This window comes from Peromyscus californicus, unplaced genomic scaffold, assembly GCF_007827085.1.
Source record: "Peromyscus californicus insignis strain IS unplaced genomic scaffold, ASM782708v3 Scaffold_11__1_contigs__length_118956290, whole genome shotgun sequence".
In the NCBI taxonomy this organism is placed as follows: Eukaryota; Metazoa; Chordata; class Mammalia; order Rodentia; family Cricetidae; genus Peromyscus; species Peromyscus californicus.
Window position 1 is genome coordinate 97,592,485 of NW_026294402.1, and position 26,026 is coordinate 97,618,510.

The following is a 26,026-nucleotide window of genomic DNA, read 5'->3' on the forward strand; positions in this document are numbered from 1 at the left end:
GTGAGATGCAGAGGTTATGTGTATCCCCAAGCCTGGTGGGATGAGATTGCTGTTGATGTAACTCTGACCTATGGACAGTTTTCCATGTTAACATTCTCTGCAGCCTGTGCTGTGGAGGGAGCCTCCTGAGGTCTGATCCAAACCCTACCCTAGCTCTCCCTGCTTATGTGATCTTGGAGGCCCCTTGCCTTCTATATGGGGGCACTTGAACCAGCTGAACTCTGAAGCATAAGTTGCCTGTCTGAGCTGAGTCTGCTGCTGATGGGGGAGAGAGGACACAGATGTCTCCTGACCTCTATTCCTGGCATTGTGGTGGTATCCCTCTAAGCTGGTGGGCATCCCTCCAGGCTGGACTCCAAAGAGCAGTGTCAGGGTTGGAGCAGGGTGAGGAAGAAGATACCCTGGGGCAGATAATAATCACAGGTAGGCATGAGGCCTTCAGTGGTATCAAGGAACTAGTTCAAATGGGAAGCCTTTGAGTGTCCTCCTTCCGGAACACACCTCCAGCCTGGAAGAGAGCGTGACAGCGGAGTGAGTGGTGTCACATGGCCTATGGACTGTAGTCTGGCTGGCAATACCAGCCCCCCTGGGGTGGGATCCTGGGCAGGTGCTGTGGACCTCGGGTGAGGTATTTCCTTGCATCAGGGAGACCATGAAGTCCTACTGGTGCTCGGGTAGCTGTCTGAATCTTCCTGACTAATCCTAATGTGGATGGCGATGGTGGGGAACAGAAGAGGCTGACACACACCAGACTGGTCTGGGACACTTGATAGCATCCAGAAAAGACAGAGAGGAGCAGGTGTCTGAGGGGAAGTGGACCTACAGGGTTCCTAGCTTCTCCCAAGTTAGCAGAGTCTTCAAGGGCATCTAGCCCCCTCACCGGATGCATCTTGGCGTGTGTGGTGAGGAGAGGGGGAAGGCAGGATGGGTCTGCTTTCGCAGGCTGAGGCCAGTAGTTCAGCCTGGGCCTCTGTAGGCCTGAGTGCAAGATTAGGAGTAGATTTCAGAGAAACCTCCCTTTCCTTAACCCGCTCTGCAGAACGAATAGATGGAGGCACAGGATGTCGAGAGTGGATCTGGGTCGCTGGCACCCAGTAGAGACTGACCCTCACTTCCTCCCATTCCTCTCTAGTTAAGGGTTAAGGAGCAGCTGTCCACAGACTGAACCCTGTTCCCTGCAGCCGCCCCCCACCCCCACCCCCTAGCACACAGCTGCCCCTCACTAGCTTGGTGATGTACCTGCTGCCCTTCTAGAACCTTTCACTTCCTTTCAGCTCCCAGGCCTGTCTTGCCACAAAAGGGCACAGCTTGGATTTTTTTGTTTTAAAGGAGCATTTAAGAAAACAATTGGTCATATGCTGTCCCATGACCCCTCTTCTGTTGTCTCAGGTAGCTAAGGATCTTAAGATGTTAACCTTTTGGGGTACCCAAATTCCAACTGAAGTGGGTGACCAGAGCACTTCTAAATGACTGTGTCTTAGTCATCTCCTGCTCCCCACCCCCATCTGTGGGCTGGGTGTGCTCACCAAATATCTTGATTTGAAGATGATGACATCCTTGATGTGTGAGATTTGCTGATGGCCTGTCAGCAGATTAGCAGTGAAGGAGTCAAGGCGGCTTTGTGTGGCTTCCCTTCATCCCAGCACCTGCCACTTTCTCGTCAGAGTTTCTTACCAGGGACACTTGACAGTTTTTTTTTTTCTTCTTCAGAGAACTGAATCATTGTGCCATGGTCATGCCCAATCACCTGAGATTCTCAAGAATTCCTAACTCTCTTTATATCTCTGAAGAAATATGGGGGAGCTCCATCCTACCAGAGGTAGGAAAGGACATGTCAGACCAGAGCAGAGCTCTTGGAGACCTGGACTAAATCACCAAGCTGTTCTGTGCCTCGGTTGCTCATCTCACTTTTTCTCTCCTTTTAATTTTCTCTCTCCCTACCCCCTCCCTTGAATGCTAGCACAACAGAGAGAACCTTGGATGCTGGGTACAGACCTAGAACCCTTGATTTTTGTTTGTTTAAAGAAGTGTGTCGGAGAGAATCGCGTGGACACTAAGATGAGCCTATCAGTGTGCTTTCTGTGACTACAGTGAAACACCCGAGTCAGGCTAGCTTGGTAAGGAAAGCAGGTTTAGTTAGCTCACACTCCGAAGAGTCAAGGACAGGGTGCTGGCAAGTGACTCAGTGCTGGTGAGGCTGTCATAACAGATGACGTCACGGTGTTGGGAGTGATTATGAGAGCATGAGGTCACATTACCACAGGATGTTAGATAGAGCTTCATAATCCTTTCCCAGCCAAGCTACAGTGGATCAAAAACCTCTTCATAGGTTTCCTGTCTTATTTATTTGTGTGGAGGGTTGAGTGGGGGCGGGGGGATAGGATGGTGGACAAGGGTCTTATATAGGCCTCACTGGCCTTGAACTTCCTATGTAGCTGAGGATGACCTTGAGCTCTCCCACCTCCACCTCCTGAGTGCCGGGGATGGAATCCAGGGCCTCCCACATGCTAGATTAAGCACTGTGTCATCTGAGCTAAATCCCCGGGGCCCACCTCTTAACAGACCCATTACAACATGAGGGCCAAACCACATCCCAGACCAGAGACTTGAAGGTTAACCTGTGTGCAGCACAAGAGAAAAAATGGCATCCGTAGTGAGAATTTACCAGTAGAGAGACAAGAAACTGAAGTGTGCCGGCTGTGCGCTGTAGTGATTACCAGCTTTTGAATAATAGGATTGTCATTAGCTACAGTCCCTAAATAGTTATAAATCACTTAAAAATGTAACAAAGTAACTTGCTGTCCCCCTCTTCCACACTGCATCCCTAAAATCAGTCCATGTCGCCCTCACACTGCAGACCATCCTTGGCAGGCCCAAGAGAGGTGTCTGCTGCATCCAGCCCGCACTCCCCACCCAGTTCCCCACTCAGTGGCTTTCACTGTTGCTAGACATACAGGGCTGGCTGGTCTCAACAGGAAGAATTAAATTGTTGGGCAAAACCATGGAGGGAACTGAAAGGTTAGGCAAAAGCCATAAATAGGGATGGACTACTGTCCTGGGTGTGTGTGTGTGTGTGTGTGTGTGTATGTGTCTGTCTGTCTGTCAGTCAGTCGGTCCATCTGTTATCCTTTATTGCGTCTCACTGTGCGGAAGGGAAGATGGAGGAAACCTTGGTGGAGGTTGCCAAGGAGAAGTACCAGACACGCCCTGAGATGGGCAGCTCTTTTGTTCCAGCCAGAAATACAGGCTGCTGGGAAACGGGGCTCCAGGCAGGGCCTGGGGACTTGAAGTCCCCAGGGGACTGGGAATGGCAGACAGTCTTTCTTTCTAGAACCAGGGAAAGGATGGATGCTAGTTCAATTCTCAGGGCTCCTGAGGAGGTCTATATTCTATGCCTGGGCTTCAAAAGTCAAATTTTCTTCTTTATTTCTATAACTTTGTTTGAAACTAAGAAGGATCATTTTAAAAGATAAAATTTTCCTTGCCATGAGTACTTTTTATCACTTTAATAATGTAGTTTATTTTTAGTAGAAAAACATATTTATCCTATTCTCTCGGTAACAAGACCAGTGGGAGCTCAGGTAACTGGGGCTACGTACGTTGGCCTGGCACTGTCTCCAGGGGGTGGCATACCCAAGGGATAGGCCTGGGTCTTGAAGGATACAGATGATAGTGGATCCCTGAGCTCGGAACATGGTTCTTTAAAGTGGTCTCCAAGGGGGCTGGAGAGATGGCTCACCCATTGAAGGCTAGCTCACAACCAAAACTAAAGTGGTCTCTACGAAATACATAGAAAGGCTGTTGTCTGTCTGTGTCCCTCCCCTGGTAACCTCAGGAGGTTCCAGGTACCTCAGGTCTGTCTGCCCCAGGCTCTCCGGGAGCACTTTGTACTTTCCTGGTCACCCCATGACAGACATGCAGTGATAATCATTTTGCGGTTCATGAGGCGGCTGCAGGAAAGAGCTGCTCCTGCCTTCTATTAGTGCAGCAAAATTAGAATTTGGAGCCGGGGCTGGAGGGATAACTGAGTTAAGGGGGTGCTTGCCTTGCAAGCATGAAGAACTTTTTTGATTCCCCCAAAACTCACATTAAAAAGTGGGGTGTGGCTGGGCAGGCAGAGGCAGGTGGATCTCTGTGAGTTAGAGGCCAGCCTGGTCTACAGAGCAAGTTCCAGCACAGCCAGCCAGGGCTGTTACACAGAGAAACCCTGTCTTGAAAGAAACAAAACTAACCAACAAATAAAACACAAGCAACAAAAAAGTGGGGTGTGGTGACAGATGCTTGTCACCCCAGCACTGGGGAGGTAGAGGCAGGTGTGTCCCTGTGGCTCAGTAGCTAGCCAAGGGAGTCTACTAGGTGAGCCCCAGGCCAATGAGAGACTGTCTCAAAAAGGGGGCGGGGCTTATGTCTGAGGAATGACACCTAAGGATGTCCTCTGACCTACACTCACTTCCTCTCTGTCTCTGCCTCTGCCTCTGTCTCTGTCTCTCTCTCTCTCTCTCTCTGTCTCTCTCTCTCTCTCTCTCTCTCTCTCTCTCTCTCTCTCTCTCTCTCTCTCACACACACACACACACACCCCACACAAGCATTTAGACCATGTCGTTGTCAAAGTCAGGCCTTGGCCCAGAAGCAGGGACAGAAGAACATTGAGGTCTTAGCAGCATGAGGTCTGCCGTAAATGACTCAGAACATCTGTGCCAAGCACATGCTGAAGAGGAACCAGCATATCCCTGTACGGAGCGGGCCATGAAAGGTGTTGAGGCCCAGCACAGGAAGGACAGCCTTTAAGAAATAGGCACGGTCTCCATGATGGAGGCTGATAGCTCTGGCGTTGTATGGCAAGCTGCACTTTGTCGTCTCCCCACACAGTGAACTGCTTCCTTGGGATGATTTGAAGGGAGCAGCAGAGAATCACCCTTCAGCCTACTTCTCTGGGGGACACACTGACCAGGGTGTAGCCGGGAACCGGTTACCGACGGGATGAACCAGTCAAAGTGTCTTGTTAAACCACCTGCTGTGGACTGCATGCCTGGGTCTGCCATGTCCTGGAGACACAGACGTTATCTGTCACCAGTTGGTGGTGTTAAGTGAGCCCCTTCTCCACGGTGGCTCCCAAGGCTCCCGGGTAGGGTGGCTTCTGGGTGAGCCAGTGGGGCTCAGACTCTCCGTCTTGTGATTCTGTGCTGACACCGAGCATGCTGCCAGGCATATAATGAGGCTTCAGCCTGGAGGTGGGCATGCTGCTGGCGTGAGGGGCTGTAGGGATGGCGGTTCTGGTTAGGATCAGGGGTTAGCGGGCTCCTCTCTCCCGATGTGTTTGGTCCATCCTCTGCTTCCTGTCGCCAGAAGGCATTTCTTCCACAAATGGATGGCCTAAGACGAAGGCAGCAGGAAAGGCGCAGCTCTCGGGCACCCAGGGCTCAGATAAGGAAAGAGCCAGCACCAAGGCGGGTGTTAGCGACCCTACCCCAGCTCCTGCTCCAGCCGTCACTATGTCAGACCTCCGAGTCCTGGACTTCTGCCCCAGCTCAGCCTCACCGTCTGGATGGTGTTTGGGGTGCAGTAGGACCATGCATGCTCACTTTCCTCAGTTCATGACCTTGCTGGAATTTCACAAAGATCAAATGTGTAAGCGCACAGCTCGTGGTTAAAGCTCAGGTGCCAGCTGGCTTTGTTAATAAAGTCGTGACAGAAGCTTCCCCCGCCCTCCTCCCCTTGCAGCTGGTAGGGAAGGAGTATAGGTGCGTGGAGCATCTCTTCAGGTGAGCTGCGGCCCACAGCCTCGGGATGGCACAGTTGCTCATCCCATTGGACAGCTGGAAAAAAGGAGGCTTTGGGGGGGGAGGAGGTGTCTGTGTTCCCAGGAGAGCCCAAAGGCAGCCTCTACTCAGCGAGAAAGAGACCTGGGCCTCTGGCTTAGGGTCTGCCCCAGCTCATCCCTCCTCAGTGGCAGGAGGTGGCACCGATTCACCAGCCTACCCCCTCAAGGGCCACCAAAGCCCCTCATGGGAAGAGTACTTTGTCTTCCCCGAAGAACTTCGGGGGCAGAAGCTATGTGTGGTGTGACTGGAGGCATATGGACTGTTCAGAGCAGCACTGGGCCTAAGGTAAGTGGAAAGAAACCCCAGTCATTATAAATAGGAAGCATTATATACAGAAGCAAGGCTGTGGCCGTGCTCTGCCTGAGGGAGCCATGGAAGGTTCTCAGAGGTTTTATAGTGAGTGGGAAAGTCCCTGCAGGTGTGGAGATGCAGGGGACAGAGGGACCCACTGTGCCAAGGCAGTAGAAGGCCTGAGGCTTCTGGAGAACTGGGTCTGGTTCAGGGCTGCTGGACCCTGGTGGCCTTCCAGTGTGGGAGAGTAGGTGGTGTAGGGATTGAGCCTACAGAAGATGGCAGAGCCAGACCACGGAGCCTTGGACAGAGGAGGCCCATGCTCATGGATTAGGAGAAAAGGCAGAATGTGGCCCATTTGAAGGTCCAAGTGACTGAACTAGGTCAGAAAGAGGACGTATAGAGCACAGGCGGAAGTCCTCTGCCTAGCTCTGGCCTGCTCAGTTGGGTGGGTGTTTTCTCAGTTTGGTCTGCAGAGAAGAGCCTCAGGACAAGGAAAGGAACCGGGGAGGACTCTCAGCCTTCTCTCCACACTGCCCCCAGATGTCCCAGAACCAGCCACCTCGAGCTCCCCTATCTAGCTACCTTGCCTCCATGGTAGCCTGGGGCCCCTGGCTGCTTTGACCTTGGGGGTAGGGGTGTTCCAGGCTGCATGGTCCTTCTAGACTCTTCCCTCTGCCAGCTGCTCGGGCAGATGCGGCACATGGTGAGCAGTGGGTATTGGCCCTCTTGATCAGCCCCTGGCAGTCCTCCCGGGCTCCATTCCTCCTCTGTGGGGTACTTGCCTCCCACTTCCTTTGCTTCCTCCTCTGCTGCTGTCTCTCCTTCAAGATTACGAGATCTGAGAGGACAGCGCAGGTGAAGAGAAAGTGTTCTTCCCTGTGTTGGAGACAGAAATCTAATCTTAAACTGGCTGCTCCAAAAGCTAGGGTTGAGAGCCAGGAGCCTGAGTGGAGGCAGAGGACCGCCTCTCTTGAACCCGCCCCTAACTGGGAAAGAGCAGCCTGTTGGGATCAGCTGGGGACTGGTTTTCAACCTTGATGACCTATGACCTTTGCTCCCCGCCCTTCCTGTCTTGGCAGTCTCCCAGTGCAATGGAACACCACCTGGTATAGCTTTGGCATCATGGATGTAGCCCTGATTGCTTCATCTGCAGTAACAACATCTTATAGCGACACTCATGGCCCCTACAGTACCAGATCTGTCATCTCTGAGGTCAGGGTGGGTGAGGACTCTTCTGTGTTGGTGTTCAGCAGAAGGAAAAGGCACAACTTTGACTTGTTCCAGCCTCTTCTGGGTCCCTCTTTGTCCCCACTCCTGGGACAGGCAGGGGTTGAGAGCCTGAGACCCGTCCCTGGTTCAGGAATGGATTACTGTAACTGTGACCTGTGCACCAGAGCCAAGTCCCAAGGGACGGGCAGATAAACTTCTGGCTAACTCTGAGAAAGGGAGGGAAACGTTCCACCTTGACTCTGTGATGAGCAGGAAGTGGGACATAGGACAGAGCACTGGAGACATTTAAAATGAATTTCTCTCTTCCTCCCCAGCCCACCCCCAGTGTCGAGTATGGTGAGCAGGCCAGGAGAGAGCCACAGCTGTAGCCAGAGGAAAGAGACACACCAAGGATGTGCTGAGTCAGGGGAGTGTGCTTGCTGGTCTCCCTGGGGCTTCCAGAACCAGGATACTTAGCAGCTCTTAGTGATGGTACTGTCCATCCCAGGGTTCTGACCAAGTCCAGTCAAAGGCTGGAGGTTCTGTCAAAGTGCCACTGGTTCTTGGGCATAGGGCATTGTGGCTGTGAAGGACAAGAAGGAGACTGTAGCCCAGTGGGGCAGCAGGGGAAAGAAAGATTCTGACTGTGCTTGCTGGGGGACCTCCATCAGCCCCACTGTCCCAGGGCTTCCGGTGGGGGACCTGAAGGGAGGGGCGCTGAGTTCCACCTCTTCCTCCCCCAGGGGTTTTTACTGTCTCTGTGACCCTGTAGGTTAACACTTGTTTATCCAGTAATAAAGTCACACCTAGGGACTGGGCTCTCTGTTGGCTTCTGCTCTTTCTGTAGAGAGCGCTCCCAGGAAGGGCTTCATCTCAGGGAAAACCACTCCCAAATTATTTTTCAGTTCTTAACACATCCTACATGCAGCCCTAGGGTCTCTATGTTTTTTATTCTATTCATCGAGTTTCCTCCCCCTTCCCCACACACCCCACCTTAGTACTGCAGGCCACTGCCCAGATGACAGGGAGCAGGAGGCCTGACTAGGAGGCACCTGGCCAGCCTCCAGTCCTGGTCCTTTCCTACCCACATCAGAAAATGGCAGAGCCCCACATGTGGGGCCAGGAAAACTCGGTTCTTCTCCAGCTCTGGGAACAGAACAGCTGCCAGAGCTGGCCTTGTCTGGGGTCTGCTGTCTGGGGGCCCCAGATGTGGTGTCGGGGAGCTGGACAGAGGTGTGCACCAGTGCCTGGACCAGTAGACACGGCTGAGCAGCCCTCCATTCTGCCTTCATGGCAGCAGGCTGAGAGAGATGTCTGAAGGCTAGGCGACCCGCAAGGTGTTGTTCCAGGGGGTCAGCCCAGTTCACAGCAGCAGGATGGGGAGGGAAAGGCAGCCCCTCTTGTGAGCCCATCACTGTGAGTCCGGTCTTCTCAAATATCCTTCCCCTGAGTGCAGATGGAACTCTGTGACTTGCTGCTAGCCCATACAGTACGGCGAAGGTAACAAGAGGTCACTCCTTGACTTGAGTCATGTTATTGGGAAAGGTAGCAGGATAGTTTGTCCCTTGACTATTTCTTTCTATTTATTAATTAAAGTGTATTCTTTGAAAATATGTTACATGTATTCAGTGTGCTTTGATCGTATCCGTCCCTTATTTCCCCCACTCCACTCCCCCAGGGGACCACGCCAGCTATCTTTCCCACTCTTCTCCCCACCATGTATTTTGAGACAGGGTCTCTCAGTGACCCTGGAGTCGCTGATTGGCTAGATTAACTGTTCTGTGAGCACTGGGAATTCTCCTGCCTCTACCTCCTGTGCTAAGATTTATAGGCACGTGCTGCCTTAAGAAACAGCACGTGGCTTTTCACATGGGTGCTGGGGATCTGAACTCAGGTCCTCGTGCTTGTATGTGAAGCCCGTTACCCACTTAACCGTCGCCCGAACCCCTCTTGATTGTTTTTATTAGAAAACCATTCCTCCGTGCCTCAAAGAAATAAGCTGCCATATGTAGTGTGTATACGTGTGTGGAGAGTGACTTTGGGGCAGGGGCTTGGCCTCTAAGAAGAAAGTGCAGCCACCAGCCAGCAAGAGAATGAGACTTCAGTCCCACAACCGTGAGGACCCCAACTCTTGTCTTCAACTTCGTAAGTTTGGAGGAGGATTCTAACTTCAGAAAATAAATGCAGCCTAGCAGACACCTTGTTTGTGACCTTGTGAGACCTAGTAATTTGTTACACAGCAACAGATCGCTTACATAGAGGAGGGAGATTTTTTCAGGCAGGGAGTGTCTTTATCAGAGGAGGCGTGGAGTTCTCAGGAGGGATCCGTGATCTGCTCTGGGTTAAACACCTGCCCAGGCCCAACGTATGAAGGCATGATCTGCTTATGTTCTTCATGTGACCCCAGATAAACCTTGACTCCTGGAGTTTTCCTCTGCCACATGCAGGGCTGGAACATTCTGTAGGCCCTTCTTGCCACGCCCTTGTGTTCTGAGGCCACTCTGATCGATGGCCCTCCCGGAAACCAGGCTGCCACACTTCATTGTCCTCTGAGCTCTCTACTGACCCTTGGCACTTTCTGTTGCGTGTTTCCCCTGGGGTCTTAGCCAGTAGAGTCTCCCTGGCCTGGTGACACATTGATGACCTTGTGGGTTCACATCAGCGGCAAGGACAGGAGTAAAAGGAACAGCTTCTGAGGGCAAGCTCTCAGTTGTGCATCGGAAGAGAACAGCTCCTGGCTGTGGCCCTGGTGCTGTGTCTGTTACACAGGTGACCCTTCTTCTCCGGCTTCACATCTCTCCGATATGTGAAGGGTAGCATGGAGCTAGTGGGCAAACCAGGATGCTCTCAGTCTCCATGGGGACGGGGAGGGGAGCTGCTTCGGGTGACCTGCCTCTCTAGGCCCCAGCTTCTCTTCCTGTCCTCTGCAGATCCTCATACAGCTTCTCACCTTACTGCTGGCCCAGGAGAAACATTGATTCTGAACCATCAGCTCCAGAGTCTTCTGTGGCTTCCAACATTATGGGGCTGCTTTTGAGAATGGCTCCTTAGAGGCCTAGAGCTTTCAGTGTGGGGGCGAGAGTCTGAACATTGCCCTGGTTCCCCTGCTTCTTTGTCTAGTCTGGTGCCTGACCAGCAACCGTCTGTGCTCCACAAAAGCTGGAGGCACAGTGGTCCTGCCTGCGTTCCAGATACCTCCTCATGGTCACTCACAGGCCCAGGGGCCTGAGGTGTACAGTGCGTTTTCTTCTTCGAGACAACAGTCTTCATGGTACTTCAGCAGGAGACCTGCCTCTATGCAAGTGTCTTTACATATGTCTAAGGAGCAGGAGGATGGTTGGTTTGGGCCTAATGAGAGGCTAAAAGTTTCACTCTTTTGTTCCCCTTTCCAGCGGGCTTGAGGAGAACAGGGCTGGGCCTTTGTCCATCTTCTCCCGAGCCAGAAGCAAGGTGAGAGGCTGTGTGAGAGTCTGTGGAGGACAGGCAGAGAGGCTGGGGCCCACAAAAGCAGCCCCGGAAGCAGCCCCCTGCTCTCATGGAGACTGAGAGCATCCTGGTGTGCCAGTTGGCACCAGGTTACCCAGCCCAAGAGTTCCTCTGAGAAGGGGATGGACTCTGGGAAGATGTCTGCCAGCATCAGTCACCTGCAGGCCTCTCCCACACTCCTGAGTGAGCTCGGTTCCATTGTCTTGCTACAGCTTTGACCCTAGTGTTGGGACCTGTAGGTTTTACAAGTCTCTTTGACGACCTAGGGAACACAGCCTTGCCTCTCGGCACTCTGTGTGCCATCTGGTCACCCGACCTTTTTTTCTATTACTGAGGCTTTTAACATCCACACCACCAGGCTTGGAAAGAAAAGGATGAGCATGTCCATTAGTTTACCAAACTCATGACTGGCTGAATCAAGACATCCTGTTAGGTAAGCTCTCAGATTACATTAACAGGAACCTTTTCAAGAGATAGGGGACAATGGGAATGTAACATGCACATCCCCCTTCTCTACAGCATGTCTGTGTTCATGGCGGAGTCTGCAGCTACTCAGATACACGGACACAGTTGGCCTGTAGTGTCTGGCTGGGGTTGGGCTGAGCCTCAGAGCCATTGAGTGGGAGTACATTTGCCTACTCTAGAGTGGCTTTCCTGGGAAGCGAAGGGTTGCTGTGTGTGCTGTGGATGGGAACCTGTCAATGCCATGTGTCCGGCATTCAGAAGTCTTTACTTGGCCCTACATGGAAGACACCATGCCTTTCTGAAGTTGCTCTGAGTGTTTGATACCACTCTGAGAGGCAGAAAGGATTCAGACCTGGATAGGCTGGCTGGAGTGGGAGTAGTTCTGCCATCTACAGTAGGGTGCCAAGGTCTCAAGAGGGTCTTAGAAACCCTAAAGGTGGTATTCTTGACCATCAGTCCTAAAAGCAAAAAGCCCAGGAAAACCAAGGCATTTCCACGCAGATCTGTTGTATTGACCATGTATGTACACACACCTGTTTATGTATGTACAACATGCATCTCAAGTATGTACACATCAGTGGGAACCTGTAATAAGCTCACAGCAGCCTCTGACCCTACCCAATCCTCTTCCTCCATGAGGCTTGAATAGATGTACAGTACCATTCCAGTTTCTTAGAGAAATCTCACCAGGGGCTGTGTTAACCCCACCAGTTGAGAAGAAGACCACTACCACAATTTAAAGTCAAATTTGAAGCAAGCTTTAATTAAATACTGGCCAGGTGGATGGGCTCTGGCTGGGTCCATACCCGAGTTCCTGGGAAATGGCCCAGAATCAAGTATGGCAAGGACTTAAGAAGGAAAACCCATAATCCATTGCATTTCCCATCAGGTCCAATCAGGGGCAAGCATACATTCTGACATAGTTCCTGCCTACCTACCTCCCGCCCACATGCGATCAAGCACATCCATCTGGTGCAGATGGGTCAAACAAACTTGTTTAGGGGAGTGAAAACATGTGGCTTGTTATCTCCCATAAACAGTAGCCACCAGCATTTCAGGAAGTTTCTGTCCTTGGGCAAGGGACTTGCAGACCAGAGGTGTTTTTGTGGATCTCTTAGGCATAGTAATTAAAACTTAAAATGTAACATTGGCTCTCAAGATGCTCAGTGGTTCAGAGTGTGAATGATTCTTTCAGAGGACCCAAGCTTGGTTCCCAGCACTCACATTGGGTGGTTTATGACCACTTGTAACGCCAATTCCAGAGGTTCCGAGACCCTTCTCTGGCCTCCTCAGTCATTGGCTCTCATTATGTGCACATTATTCCCACACACACACACATGAACACATACTTAAAATCTTAAAAAAAAATTCATATTCACCAGCACATTTGTTTAATCAGAATACACCATTTCCTGAATATGCTGGGTATCTCAGAGACATGTATATACATATAACTAAAATAATACCTTCCCTTTTGTTTTTTAGGCCTATAAAAAGTTACAGAACTAATATAAAGACATTTGCCTTTTACCCAGGACCCCAATTTCTAAATTTTCACTACTCTCCTAGAATTCTTAAGACTGTAGTGAGATAGATTGTATGTGTGAGGAAGACGAACCCCAGAGAGGGTGGTAACTAACATCAGGTCACACAGCAAGCCAGAGGCAGAGGCAAGATTAAAACCCAGGCCTGCCAGTCCTGTACACTAGATCTGCCAGCAGTGAATTATCTTGGCATTTGTCTGTCTGTATTTCACTTTCATCTTTGAAATATTTTTTTTTTCTGGGAATAGAATCTGGGGCTGACAGTATTTCAAAGATGCCACTTGCTCAGCATGTGATCACAGCTGGAGTCCTAGACCGGAGGTCCAGCTCTGGAGGTTCCAACATATCAGGTCCCCGTCACTTACTCCAGAGAAAGCCAGTGGGGATAATGGCGAAAGGACAGCGAAGGATTTTAATGAACACGGCTGTGCTGGGAAGCAAACGCCATTAAGCATTTGCAGTCCATCTTCTGGGAACTGACTCAGGCTTTAGGTTAAACAGAGGAATGAGTGTGACTAGGGTGAGAGGCATGCCTAAGTAAGCAGTCTTGGTTAAACTGGTCAGTTCCGGTTCTGCTGAAGTCCTTGCTTGAGGGGGCAAGCCAGTTCCCATGAGACAACTACTTCTGTGCCAAGGGGTGGGGGTGAGGTGGGGATGGATATGGTGACACTCAAGGTGGGCGTTCTTTGAGTTGCTATTTTCTGGTACCCTGTGTTTCATTTTGTCAGGGGAGGGGAGGTGTCTCAAACAGAACGTCATAAGGTCTGACAGGAAGAAGCTTTTATCTGCATGCTTCCCCGCTTGAAGGGGAATGAGGTAAATCAGGTATCACTGATTTTGCACAGACCTTCCTTGAATGACTAACGTGCTGTGTGCAGAGCTAAGCAGCAACCTGGACCTAAGTTGTTTGTTTGAGACAGAGTCTCACGGGGTAATAGAAACTGGCCTGTCACTGTGTAATAGAAACCGGCCTGCTTCTGCCTCCTGAGTGCTGGGATTAAAGGCGGGCACTGGGACACCCAGCTTTGACCCTAACTTTAGGACCAAAGAGAAAGATGTGGGATGAAGGCTTTTCTCTTGCTTTTATCACCTCGTGGGCCCAGGGAGGATCCGTGCTTTCAGTAAAAGCAGTTTCCAAGCGCCTGTTGTATCATTTCAGAGTAACACGGATTTTTCTCATAATCCTCTCAGGCTTATTGTTATTTTTGTTTAGACCATCACTTATCTTCAGAGGGACTTAAATGGCAAAAGTCTTGGTATTTGTCCATGCCCTGTCCATGGCCACCATTCTCTTGTGACGCTCCACATTTCCACCCAGCATCATTTCCCTTATTCCTGAAGAAGTTCGGTTAACAGTTTTGCCATGAGGATCTGCTAGGGACAAATTCTGTTAGCTTTTGTATGCTTATAAACAAACAAACAAACAAACAAATAAATAAATAAATAAAATTAACCACTTCATCTTGCCTTTACTTTGAAAGATGTTGTCCCTGGGGGTAGAATTCTAAGTTAATACCTAGTGTAAGTTTTCCCATCAGAACTTTATACACACTTACTCCAATGTCTTTTTTTCTTTCTTTCTCTCTCTCTTTTTTTTAATCATAGGGTTTTTTTAATTGAACCAGGGCCCAGGTCATGCTAAGCCCTCCATTGTCATCTGGCTGGCATCACTTTAGGGGAGAGCTCTGCTGTCCCCTTATCTTCCGGTTCTTGGTACATAAAGAATCCCCCACCCCTCACCCCACCCTCAGCCCTCAGCCCCTGTGTCTACTTTTAGAGTTTTCTGCTAACCACTGCCTATAGGTAGCCTGGCAGTGGTGCTTCTTGGTGGACGTTTAGTGAACTCTTTTCTTCTTTCTCTTTTCCCCCCTGCCTCTGTCTCTCCTTCAGCCTTGGAGAACACAAGTCACCTATATGGAAGACCACTTGACATTACCCCACAGTTCACTGGTATTCTCACCATTTTTATCTCCCCTCCTCCCCCACACTCTCTCATCTTAGATAGTGTTTATCACTGATCTCAAGTTCACTGCCGTTTCCTTCTGTGATGGGTAGTCATCTCTGACATTGTAGTTTTCACTGCTGGAATTTTGATTTGTGTCTTTACAAACGTATTCCTTGTCTCTATTTAATTTTTGAACATACGGAATATAGTTATAATAACAATCTCATAGTATCTATCTGTTAATTCTAGTGTGTTGGTTTGGGTTTGGTTCCAACCGATTTTTTTTCCCTCTCTCCTTTTTATGTTCCTGTTTTCAGGCCTCTTTGCATGCCTGGTGATTTTTTTTTTTTTTAAGATTTTTACTTCTTATGTGTATAGGTGTTTTGCCTGCATGTATGTCTGTGTACCACATGTGTGCCCAGTGCCCAGACAGGCTGGAAGATGGCATGGAATCCCCTAGATCTAAAGTTACAGACAGTTGTGAGCTACTGTGTGGTTGCTGGGAATTGACCCCAGGTCTCCTGGGAGAGTAGCCAGTGCTCTTAGCCTCTGGTCTATCTCTCCAGCCTCACCTGGTGATTTTTTTTATTGGGTATCAGATACCATGAACTTGGTGTTATTGGGCACTGCATAGTTTTGTATTCCTATAAATATTCTGAAGATTAGTTAGTTAGATCCTAAGCAACACTCAGTGAATTGCAACCCACTTTGAGCATAGCCCTCCTGAGGTCTCCCCCATGGTCCTTCAAGTGATAAGCATTCCACGGTGACTGGTGGGGACAGGGGCTGTCACCAGCCCTGTGTAGGCACCAAACGCGGCTTCCTCTGATCTGGAAGTAGTCATTCCTCTGCCCCAACTAGTTTCTCCACGCACTGGCTGCCCAGCACTCAGCTTGAGACACGAGAGACCCTCGGAGATGCTACAGTTTTCTCTCTGGGCTTCCTCTCTGGAACTCTGTCTTGTTGACTCTGGTTTAACTTCCTCTAGGCTCCTGGCTCCATCCCCTCCACCTAGGGGTGCACCAAGTTCCCCTGACTCTCACGGCATCGTCTGTGGGGTACGTGGCATTTGTTTCATGTCTCTCTGGGACCACCATTTCCCAGAAGCCATTAAGTTAAATGCTGTTTTCTGTGTTTGTCTGTCATTTGGATGAATTGACTTATCTGGTCTCTCTTGACTAGAAGCTGAAGTCCCTGGATCTGGGGTTTCTCATGTCTTCATTATTTGTCAGGACACTGACCCGAACCCATGACTCTGAAGGCTGACTTGGTCTGGTCATCAGCCTTGGCTTTTCGGTAGTCATGGCATGCAGTTAATTGTATAAGTGTACATATACATGTCGGCTCTTTGAGTGGCTATATAATTTCTGCACTCCAGACCCTTTTCTAAATTTTTCTGGATCACAGCTCATAAAAACCATCTCGATATCACACCTGGTTTGGTTTTTTCTCACATGAGTAGAGTGGTACCCTCTATCTGTCTCATGTCTACTGCTTCCGTTACCTGTGGCCAGTTGGAAGAAGTGGGGTTAACACAGTACAATAGGGTACTTTGAGTGCAGGCGGTGGGATATTTGTGTAACTTTATAATAGTGAATTGTTGCCCTTGTAATATTATGTTATGATTTTTATCAATCTCATACACTACTTTAGAAATGAAACATTATCATGAGTGTGTATACATAAGATGCAGCATAGTTTATATAGGGCCTGGTGCTGTCTGTGACTACAGGCACGCTCAGGTCTTAGAATGAATACCCTGTGGATAAGTGAGGGCTGCTATACCATCAATTTTTTTTTTTTTTTTTTTTTTTTTTTTTGGTTTTTCGAGACAGGGTTTCTCTGTATAGTTTTGGTGCCTATCCTGGGTCTCGCTCTGTAGACCAGGTTGGCCTCGAACTCACAGAGATCCACCTGGCTCTGCCTCCCAAGTGCTGGGATTAAAGGCGAGCACCACCGCTGCCCAGCTACCATGAATCTTATAACTGGTCCTGCTATGGTTTTTCAACTTTGACTGCCAGGGGAGATGAGGAGGCCACCATCTGGGGAAGTTATTGTGAAATGTATTTCGACAAACTTTGCTCGTCCATTGTCTTTTTACTGACCTACCTTTTTGCCTTCCTGAATTTGTAATTGTAAACAAGAGACCTAATTGTCCCAGTCCAGCTGACTTGAGCACTGGAGGAATGATTGGACAGTTCAGGGCGGAAGGTCAAAGGCTCGGGCTTGAAGCAGTAGCCTGAGTCCCATAGGAGTAGTGTTGGGGAGACGCAGTTCTAATGCTGGGTACCGGCAAATGCTAAAGCCCATCCTGCCACGGTGGCTGCCTCTGAATGCAGAATCCAGATTGTAGTGAGTTCTCCATCTCACTAGGTTCACACCCATCCTCCGGTAGAGTCTTGTGTGAGTCTCTGAAGGGAGAAGGCTACTGTGTGCCTCCATGTGTTGCAAGGTGGGCCTTCTCCATTGGAGAGGCAAGCTGTGGCTTCTCCAAACAGTGGACATCCACAGGGATTGGGAAGTTGCTCAGTTTTATTAATAGGAAGGTACCGTATTCTGGCATGCCTTTCAACAATTACATGTCCAAATATTATTTTCGAGAGTTATGAACAATCTTTTTTGGCATAGGGGAGGAGTTACCTGAGTAACTAAATAAGGGCAGGTACTCCTGGCAGTCCTGAGCCAGAGAACACACCTGCTACCTCCATGCGAGCTCCCCCAGCTCCCTCTGCCTTCCCACCACAGTAGACGGCCAGATTTCAGGTTCTTCCTTTGGCTTCAGGGCTCTGGGATGGATAAAGGGAAGTGGGGACATGAGGAAGGTTTGAAGCCCTGGGGTAAGAGGATTCTGCCCACAGCAGTGAAAGAGCCCTTCTGGAACGTCCATCTTGCAGGATATCAAAGTCCATCCGGATCTTAGAGACCATTTGGCTCAGCCGCATTGGACTACCAGTGAGCCCAGGCAAAGCCAAGACACGTGTGGGTGGCACACTGGCAAACTTGTTGGTCGTGTCACTGCCTTAGTCCTCCATCATTTGACAAGCCCTGGCTGTGGATATAGCCCCGGCTGCGTCTTGACGATGGAGCAGGCCACTGTTCTGTCCGTGGTCCTCTCCCATGAACGGTGCCTTCCTCAGTTCCAGACTCTTGGCCCAGATCTATCCCTCTGCAGTGTTTCTGTAAGAATGTCCTGGGCTCTGGCATTCAAGTCTCTTCTGGGACACAGTGTCTGTACTGCAGTGTCCTGAGGCCTCTACTGCAGAACCTCCTTTGGGCAAACCTGTCCAGTGTTCCCAGTAATGACTGCCCTTCCTTAGCCCTCAGCGGTCCGGTGTCCCCTTTCCCTTTTATTGCCATGTCTTCTATTAACTGAGTCTGTTTAGCCCAAATCTGGTGCCCTCCTGACTTAAGGTGATAGAAGTTGGAGCCAGGGACTCCATGTCATTCCCTGACCTTGAACTGGAAAAGCCTTGGGTCAGAGCTTGAGACTGCTTGCTTCCTGGTTCTGGCCTGAGGCTGGCCCTGACTAAATTTTAGTGTTTTGGGGTTAAGGAGTGGGATGTTCCTGTAGCTGATACACCCCAAATCATTCAGTCTCACAGTGGAATTGGCCAAGACAAATGCCCCAAGGGTCTGCTTGGGCCTGGGGAAGAAGAGGAAATCTCAGTTAGGTCTGGCTGGGAAGGGATGATTTCCAGTGTCCTGGAATCTCCTGAGGTGGGGGAAAGGAGGGCCCAAGTCCAAGACTACCGTGCAGGTTCTCAGGCTTTGGAGAGGGAAGGAGGGAAGCTGGGATGGGATGTACTGACTAGTAGCCTGTGGACTGGACTCACCCTGCTGGAGACTAGGTCTCCTGCACTCGCCTTATAACCCAAGTTTGTACCTTTGGCTGACATCTCCTCACTTCCCCCACCCTGCGCCCCTGCAACCATTTGCTACTCTGTGCGCTCTGTTTCTGAAGATTGAACATACAGGTGGAACCACATGGCTGTGTCTTCGTGCGTCTGGCAAACCCTAAGTATTGTCATTACAAAAACGGTACCTGGGAGGCTGGGCAGATGACTCGGTAGGGGAAGCATTGGCTGTACAGTGTGAGGATTGGTGTTTGGTCCCCAGCACCCACATAAACGCCAGGTGATCATACCCACCTGTGGTCATAGCACTCAGGAGCTGGAGACAGATTATCCTTGGAGCAAGCTGCTTAAAGGAGTTGAGACAAGGAACTCTGGGTTCAAGTGAGAATCCCTGCTTCAATACATAAGGTGAGGAGCAATCGGAGAAGATACCTGACGTCAACCTCTGAGCGCCACACACACACACACACACACACACACACACACACACACACACACACACACTTGTACCACACATACCCCACATGCATACACTCACACCACACATACACACCTCACGCACATGCACATGCATACACGCACCACACACACACACACACCACAGGCACACATATACACATGTCAGAAAGGTAGCTGTGTTGTGATGAATACATTAGACTAACTGCCATATCATTTCCTAATGCATATGCCTACTATCTGTATCTATAGAGAGGGGGAGTTCTAGCAAAGCATCACATTGTATGCTTTAACTACATATAACTTTCAATGTCAGGTATGCCTTAGTAAACCTGGGGGTGGAGAAAGAAAGGAAGCTGGAGAACAAAAGGAAACCAAAGATGAGCATACACTCTGTAGGCAGGAAGGTGCCAGAGCTCTCCCTCTGGGCAGCCAGAGGCTGGGGCACCTTTGGAGGGGTCTCACCTAGCCCAGCCCTGTGGGCAGCTCTTCCCTCTACTTACCTTTCTACTGAAGGAGGAGCCACTGGAGAAGAAGCGGGAACACAGCCAAGAGCATTTGTGTAGAAAGGGAAACTGAGGCTGGGCCTCCCAGTGCACTGTCTGATCACCATGCGAAGCTCTAGCAATGGGCACAGGGCTTTGATAACGGTATCTGGAGGACTGGTCACCCTGCGTACCTGAGAGTCCCTGCAGGAAGGGAGCGTGCTTGTCTGTAGTATTTGGCTTCTTGGGGACACGGAGCCTTTACTTTGACCCTTCTGTTTTCTGCCCTTATCCTTTCTACATGGTTGAAGTGGGGGTTTCTTCTTTATTTTATAGCATTTTATTTTTAATTTATCGTTGTTATTGTTGTTGTTGTTATTACTGTTGTTTATTATTACTGTTGATGTTGAAATTATGTGTTTGTGCCCAAGGAGGCCAAAGACATCAGATCCCCCTGGAGCTGGAACTGGAGGTATGGGTAGCTGTGAGCCACCAGACATGGGTGCTGGGGACTGAACTCTAGTCATCTGGAGGAACAATGAGTGCTCTTAACCACAGAGCCATCTCTCCAGCCCCTGAGCTGTGGACTTTTATGTTACCAAGATTTCTTTGGCTCCCCTGATCCTGCTCTTTCTTGCTCAAAGGGCTGCGACCCTCAGGGGGCTATAATGGTTCCAAGGTCTACGGCCAAACCAGGCTGGATAGGAGGCCAGAACTCCCTTCTGTCTCCCAGGATCCCCATTTTTCCAGCAAGTGTGAAGACTGGTAATGAAATGGCACTGTACAGCTGAGTCAGGACAGGCTTCCAGGGACACTGGGCTTGGCTAGAGGAGCTGGGTCTGTGGAGGGCTGTGAGGCAGGAACACTCAGTAAGGAGGCCAGAGGGTCAGGTACGGTCAGCCTCCTGGCTGGTACAGAAGGGCCTGAGCCACACCGGCCTGCCCCATGCCTTGCTGTCCTCAGCCTCCCCCTTCCTGCCCTCCATCTCCCTGTTCCATCTTCACTGGCCCCTTAGTGAGGCCCAGGCAGCTGAGCATCCGCTGGCGGAGGGAATTAACACACTTAATTAAAGTGTCCGATGAAGAGCTTTGCCTATTTCTTAATTACTGTCTGAGTCTGTGGGGGAAAGGTTTGAAATGGGATTTTTCACCTGTTTCCTCATTTAGCCTACAGTGAGCCAGCCGGCCCCCGAGGGCTCAGGTGGGAGCCTTCAAAGGCGCTTTGAGCACGGGGTGGCAGAGTGGGGTATGAAGGGGGAGCCTGGCCCTAGGCGTGTTTGTCTTCCATAGTCAGAGAGGGCTGGATTTTTCTGTTTCTTTAACAGACAGCAAAAGGAAACAAGACTCAAAGGTAGCTGCTGTCTTCCTCTGTTCCTCTCCTCCTCACAGGGTCTAGGAGCCGCGCACACCTCGGCCAGGCCAGTGAGAGAGGACCCGGTGTGCAGAGGTTGCAGGGGAAGGTGGAGGATGCTGTGAAACAGTGACACAGGGTCCAGGTGGCTTGTCCTGCCAATTTCAGGCCCCAGGCTCAGCCCCTCTGTAGGCCCTTGCCAGCATCCCCACGGCATTTCCCATCTGTGTCCTGAAAACGGAGTGCTTGGGACAGCTGCGTGGGCTGGTCCTACTCTAGGAGTAGGTGGCTTGAGCTGGAAGGATGCAGATTTGGATTTTCAGCCCCTCGGGCCACCTTCTCAGAGCTGCAGATCCGCTTTGATGAGAGCTGTAGACGGGGTGCAGAGACCTAGTGTCTGGCACGGGGCCCGTTCTCCTAAAGACACCAAGATCTGAGAGGCAGACAGTCTACCTTGGCTCTGTAACTGTGAGTTACACGCTCCCTGCCACCCAGGACGTGAGCTCCTTCGGGACCATCAGGAGGACTAGAATGAGTGCATCTCAGTCCAGGAGTGCTGCAGAGCAGTTAGGGGCAGTCCTGTGAGCTGAGCTGCTTGCAGGCTGCAGGCCAAGGCTCTACGTAGTTGTTACAGCTTCTGCCAGGTCTTGCAGACCCCCCATCAAGTCTGCGGATGATTCCTCGTGCTCTGTCTCATTTCCTGGGCCTAACAGCCATCTCTTTGCCTGCATTCACACTCGCTGTGGAGATGAGGAGAAGATGTGTCCTTCACAGAGGGAGGCTATTCAGCTCTCGTCCTGTAACCAGGACCCAAGCCACACCCACTGTTCTCATGGGTACTGACTCTCAGGCATGGCACTGATGGAGCTATATGGGTAAATGACTTTGTGATGAATAAGCCCGTCTCCCAGCCCTCAGATCTTCATTTTCGCCCCTCCCCACCAACCCAGGTACCACCTCCCTTCCAAGAGCATGCTAGGACTCCCCCAGCAGGGCCTCATTACAGCCACCTCCCTCAAGTCTGGCATTTCAAGTGCTCATGCCAGGGTCTTGGTCCGCATGGCTAGGGCTGCTCTAGGGTAGCCTGCCTTCTCCCTGTGGATTTGGTGCCCAGATTGAACCTCGCAGAGTCAGCACTCAGTAGAGGTTCACTGAATGCCGAAACTTCTCTGTGTTCTAGAAGCTACTTAGAAACCACCAAAATGTACAAAAATCTGTCAGACTGGAACTTGTGCTGAGTCACTGGGGCCCACAGACTGTGGGAGGCCAGTGGAGTGCATGGACCCAGAGGAGAGAGGCAGGCAGGCACTAGTAGCAGGCCACCAAGGGCCAGTGTTCTGTCTATCCAGCGGCTGGTGGTATTGCCGTGGTGTGTGGGACTGAGTGCCACACAGCCTGTGTGTATGCCAAGAGCCTGGTCCAGCAGCTCGGGATAGAGTTCAAAGAAAATAGACAGTTATTTCATGGGAAATAGGCATAGATCCTTTGTTCATGAGACTGAATGATTGCTTTTATTTATTTACTTTCTGGAAACAGGGCCTATGTGTGTGCCCTGATCTGATCATTATGAGGAAAGTTTTTACAGTGCTCCGAGTCCAAGCTGACTACCTGGTCTCTCCTTGTTTGCTGGAATCTAAAGAATAGCTCCAACATCTGCTGGTTACAAAGCCATGTGACTGGAGACATCCTGGGCTCTCTCTTGGCTCTGATCTGCTGTCCTGTTACCTGGGGTCTTGTCACCTCCTCTGTTCTTACACCCCTGTTGCCCCCACATCGTTCCAGGTGGTCTGTCTCTCGCCAGACTTCTGCTCCGCCTCCACAGTGGCTTCTGTAGCCAGTCTCCCAGAGCAATATGAGTGCTTTTGAAAGTTCAGAACTGACTCTGAGTATCTCATGCCCTGTATCAAACCACCCAAAACTCAGCTGCCCAACCAAAGGAAGATATGTGCCTGCCTCTCAGGTTCATAATTGAAGCAGGACACAGCAGGGCACGTGTGCTTTGGTTCTGAGCATGCGGCATTGAAAGCAGCCTGGAGGCTGAGGCAAGAGTTCTCAGAATGAGAAGCCTTTGCACGTACAGGTCACCTGGAATAGGGGATGTCTCAGTTTCTTGTCACACAAACACACCAGAGTGATCTCGCCCAGGTGGGCTGGCGTGGGCTTTTGTGAAATCTGACAGCCCAGCTCTAGGGCAGGAGCACACTTGAGGCAGGCTAGCTGCCCTTTCTTGCCTGGTGTCGGGAATCACATAGCACCATTTCTATCATCAGAGTAGGACCCTCCAGACTGAGGCCCTGAATGAGCTCCTGGCTTGCATTGTGAGAGCAGGTGGAATGGGGACCACTCTGGGAGCCTGTGGTGGGAATGTTGAACGACCATCACTGTGCACATCCATACTCCTTGTGCTGAGGTCTCTTCTGGAGCGCTCACTGCCTTGGAAGCTTCAGCTATGGCCGCCACATCCCTGCCAGCCTAGCCTTTCCATCTGCCCCTTGTAAGCCCTCCACAGATGGCCCCAAAGGTGAGGTTTGGTTTCAGTCAACCCTGCAGCCTCACAGAGCTTCTGGGAACAGTGTTTTCTCTTCACTTCTCTCTTCATGTACTGTGTCTGGCTCCGTTATCTGTAAGGCGGTGTTAAGATGGAAGGGCCTCCGCATAACATCCTGTGATAACCTGGCCTTCTCCTCTCCTTTCCTAACAGACATCTCCCCTGCACCCCGCCCCCGCCCCGCCTCTGCCTTTGCTCACACTGTTCCCGCTGCCTGGGGTGCTGCTGCCCACCCCACCCTCCCCTCCCACCAGCAGCCTTGCTTGCAGCCCCCAGGATCTGTTGCTTGCCGGATGGCTCCATGAAGCGGCTCTGAGGAGCAGCTGAGGCAGAGGTGCTGGCGGCAGACCTGTGCCTCCACCGCCTGTCCACTCTGTGACCTTGAGCATCTTAATGCATAGGCTGGAAGTGAGGATTCCTGAGGCCACCCAAGGACAGTGCCAAATCCCCCTGTGTGGCTTAAGTAGTGGCCCAGGGAGCATGGGGGTTTCCTCCTTCCTAGAGGATCCTGGTCAGTGCCCAGGAATGACTTTTCTCACCTTCATTTGGTTGAAGGAAGAAAAACGTGGCTCCCTGTGTAATCACGGGGGACCGCGCATCCACGAGATGACAGGAGTGTTGCCGAGCCCTGAGCCGAGGGTAAAAAGAGCTCTGTGATGGTTCCCCTGCTCGTTTCTAATAAAGCCCTGCCCTGCCTTGCTGCAGTGTGTCTGTGAGCCATTGTTGGCAGTGTGGCAGGGTGACCTTGAGGATGGGGCAGGGTGGGAGGCGGCTCTCTCTGAAGGGTTCCTGCAGGGATTAAAGGCAGAGTGCGTTTCCTGCCCCTCCTCCCCCTGCCTGTCCTGGTGCCTGCTGAGCACCGCCACCCTCTCAGCCCTCCTTCTGCCATGACCCACAGTAGAGTGCCTCATCGGGTCTATTTCCAGATTCCGGCGTCCGTGATCTTCCCAAGGCTGTGGTAGAGGGCAAGAAAGGGACAGGGAAGGGGCTTCTGCCCTTCAGGGTTGGATGACCTTGGCAGAGAACACCCCAAGCATGAGCCATGGAGCTCTTTCATTTGATGCCATGGTGGGGGCCAGTGCGGGTGGACAGAGGGGATGTCTTGTAACGAGCTCTGCTCAGGCCTCCTGGAGGTTCCTGGAGACAGCCATGGAGGACAGCTTTCCCTGCAATTCCTGGTCTCTGTAACGTGCTTTGTGTCCCAAGCAGGGCAGTCCAGTCCCCTGAAGACTGTTGAGCCCAGAGATCTCAGAAGCCAGGGTCAGGACAGAGACCCTGCAGTTCCACACTTGGCCAAAGTGGGGCTTGAGACAAAACAAAATGATCCGAAATAAAAGAGCAGAGACAGATGCTCTAAAGAGCATGATGGCCTGGGAAAGGGTGAGAAGGTGTACCAGGCCCGTCAGGAACTGGAAAATGTTTAGGGGTCCCCCAGATGCCTATACTTATGACCAGTTAGCTCTAAATCTAGGGGGTCCCCAGTGCCCCTCAGGTTCAACAGCAGACCCTCAGGAAAGCACCCCTTAAGATGGCAGTTGTGGGGATGAGGGGCAGTGGAGAGAGAGCTCGGCTGGTAGCTTGCCATGCAATCATGAAGACCTGGGTTTGTCTCCCCATGTTACAGATGTGATGCTGCACATCTGTAATCACAGTCCTGAGGAGGCAGAGACAGGCAGATAGATCCCTGAAGCTAGCCAGCCTCACCAGTAAGTGAGCTCTAGGAGCATCCTGAATGCAGAATGGCTGGGCCCTCTCCTCGCAGAATCACAGCCCGTCCACCCTCAAGGCACATCTGTGTGTTCACAACCCAGGCGGCTCCTCCACAGGGCGTGGGTGTCTAGAGTTCTTCCTGGGATTTTGTTACATAGACAGAGCTGGTTGAATGCCATCCGTGTGTTGGAGCTCAGTCTCCAGGCTTCCTCCCTTCCCTGGACCCAGCCCTCTGGCCATGTGATTGACAGCTCATCCTGAGGCCATCTGGGGAGCCACCACCTCATTAAGATAGGCTCAGGTGTAGTGACTAGAAACTCCTGTTGTCCCCTAAAATTCCAATCCAGGCATATGTGTCCCCTACCCCAAGACAAGGAGGAATCCGTTTCTTCATTATAAGACCTTAGTGCTGGTGGGTTTGTTTTTCCCTTGTCATATGTCATTCTGCAAAGTGCCTCAGCGCTCTCAGGTGGCCTGACACCTCCCACTCTCCAGCACTTGCCATGTGCTTTTCACTCTTACTACCTTCCTTACTTCTCCTTACATCCTCTGCCGACTTTGCTGTGCTATAATGAGGTCCAGAAGAGGGGTGACTGCCTCAGGTGACACAGCCGAACAGTGCCTCCGTAGGATTTGTCCTCACCTGGGTCAGACTTGGGTCTTTTGGCTGCAGCCCAGACCTAGTCTGTCAGAGGCTCCTGGTCAGGAGACTGCCTCTCTTGGGCCAGTGTTGGCTGTCAAGGAATGTTACATGTCTGTAGATATGGACCCAGCAACGAGCCTTTCCATGGATCATTGGGTTGTCCTGCCCTGCCCAGGCAGTGACTAGCCACGCCACCAGACCCAGTCTGGGAATGG

At 51.1% G+C, this 26,026-nt stretch overlaps 1 protein-coding gene across 2 annotated transcripts in view; it reads left to right on the plus strand.

Annotated features, from left to right (window-relative positions):
• Rab6b (RAB6B, member RAS oncogene family) overlaps positions 1 to 26,026 on the plus strand; it is a 65,368-nt gene that overhangs the window by 2,731 nt on the left and 36,611 nt on the right. The window lies entirely within an intron of this gene.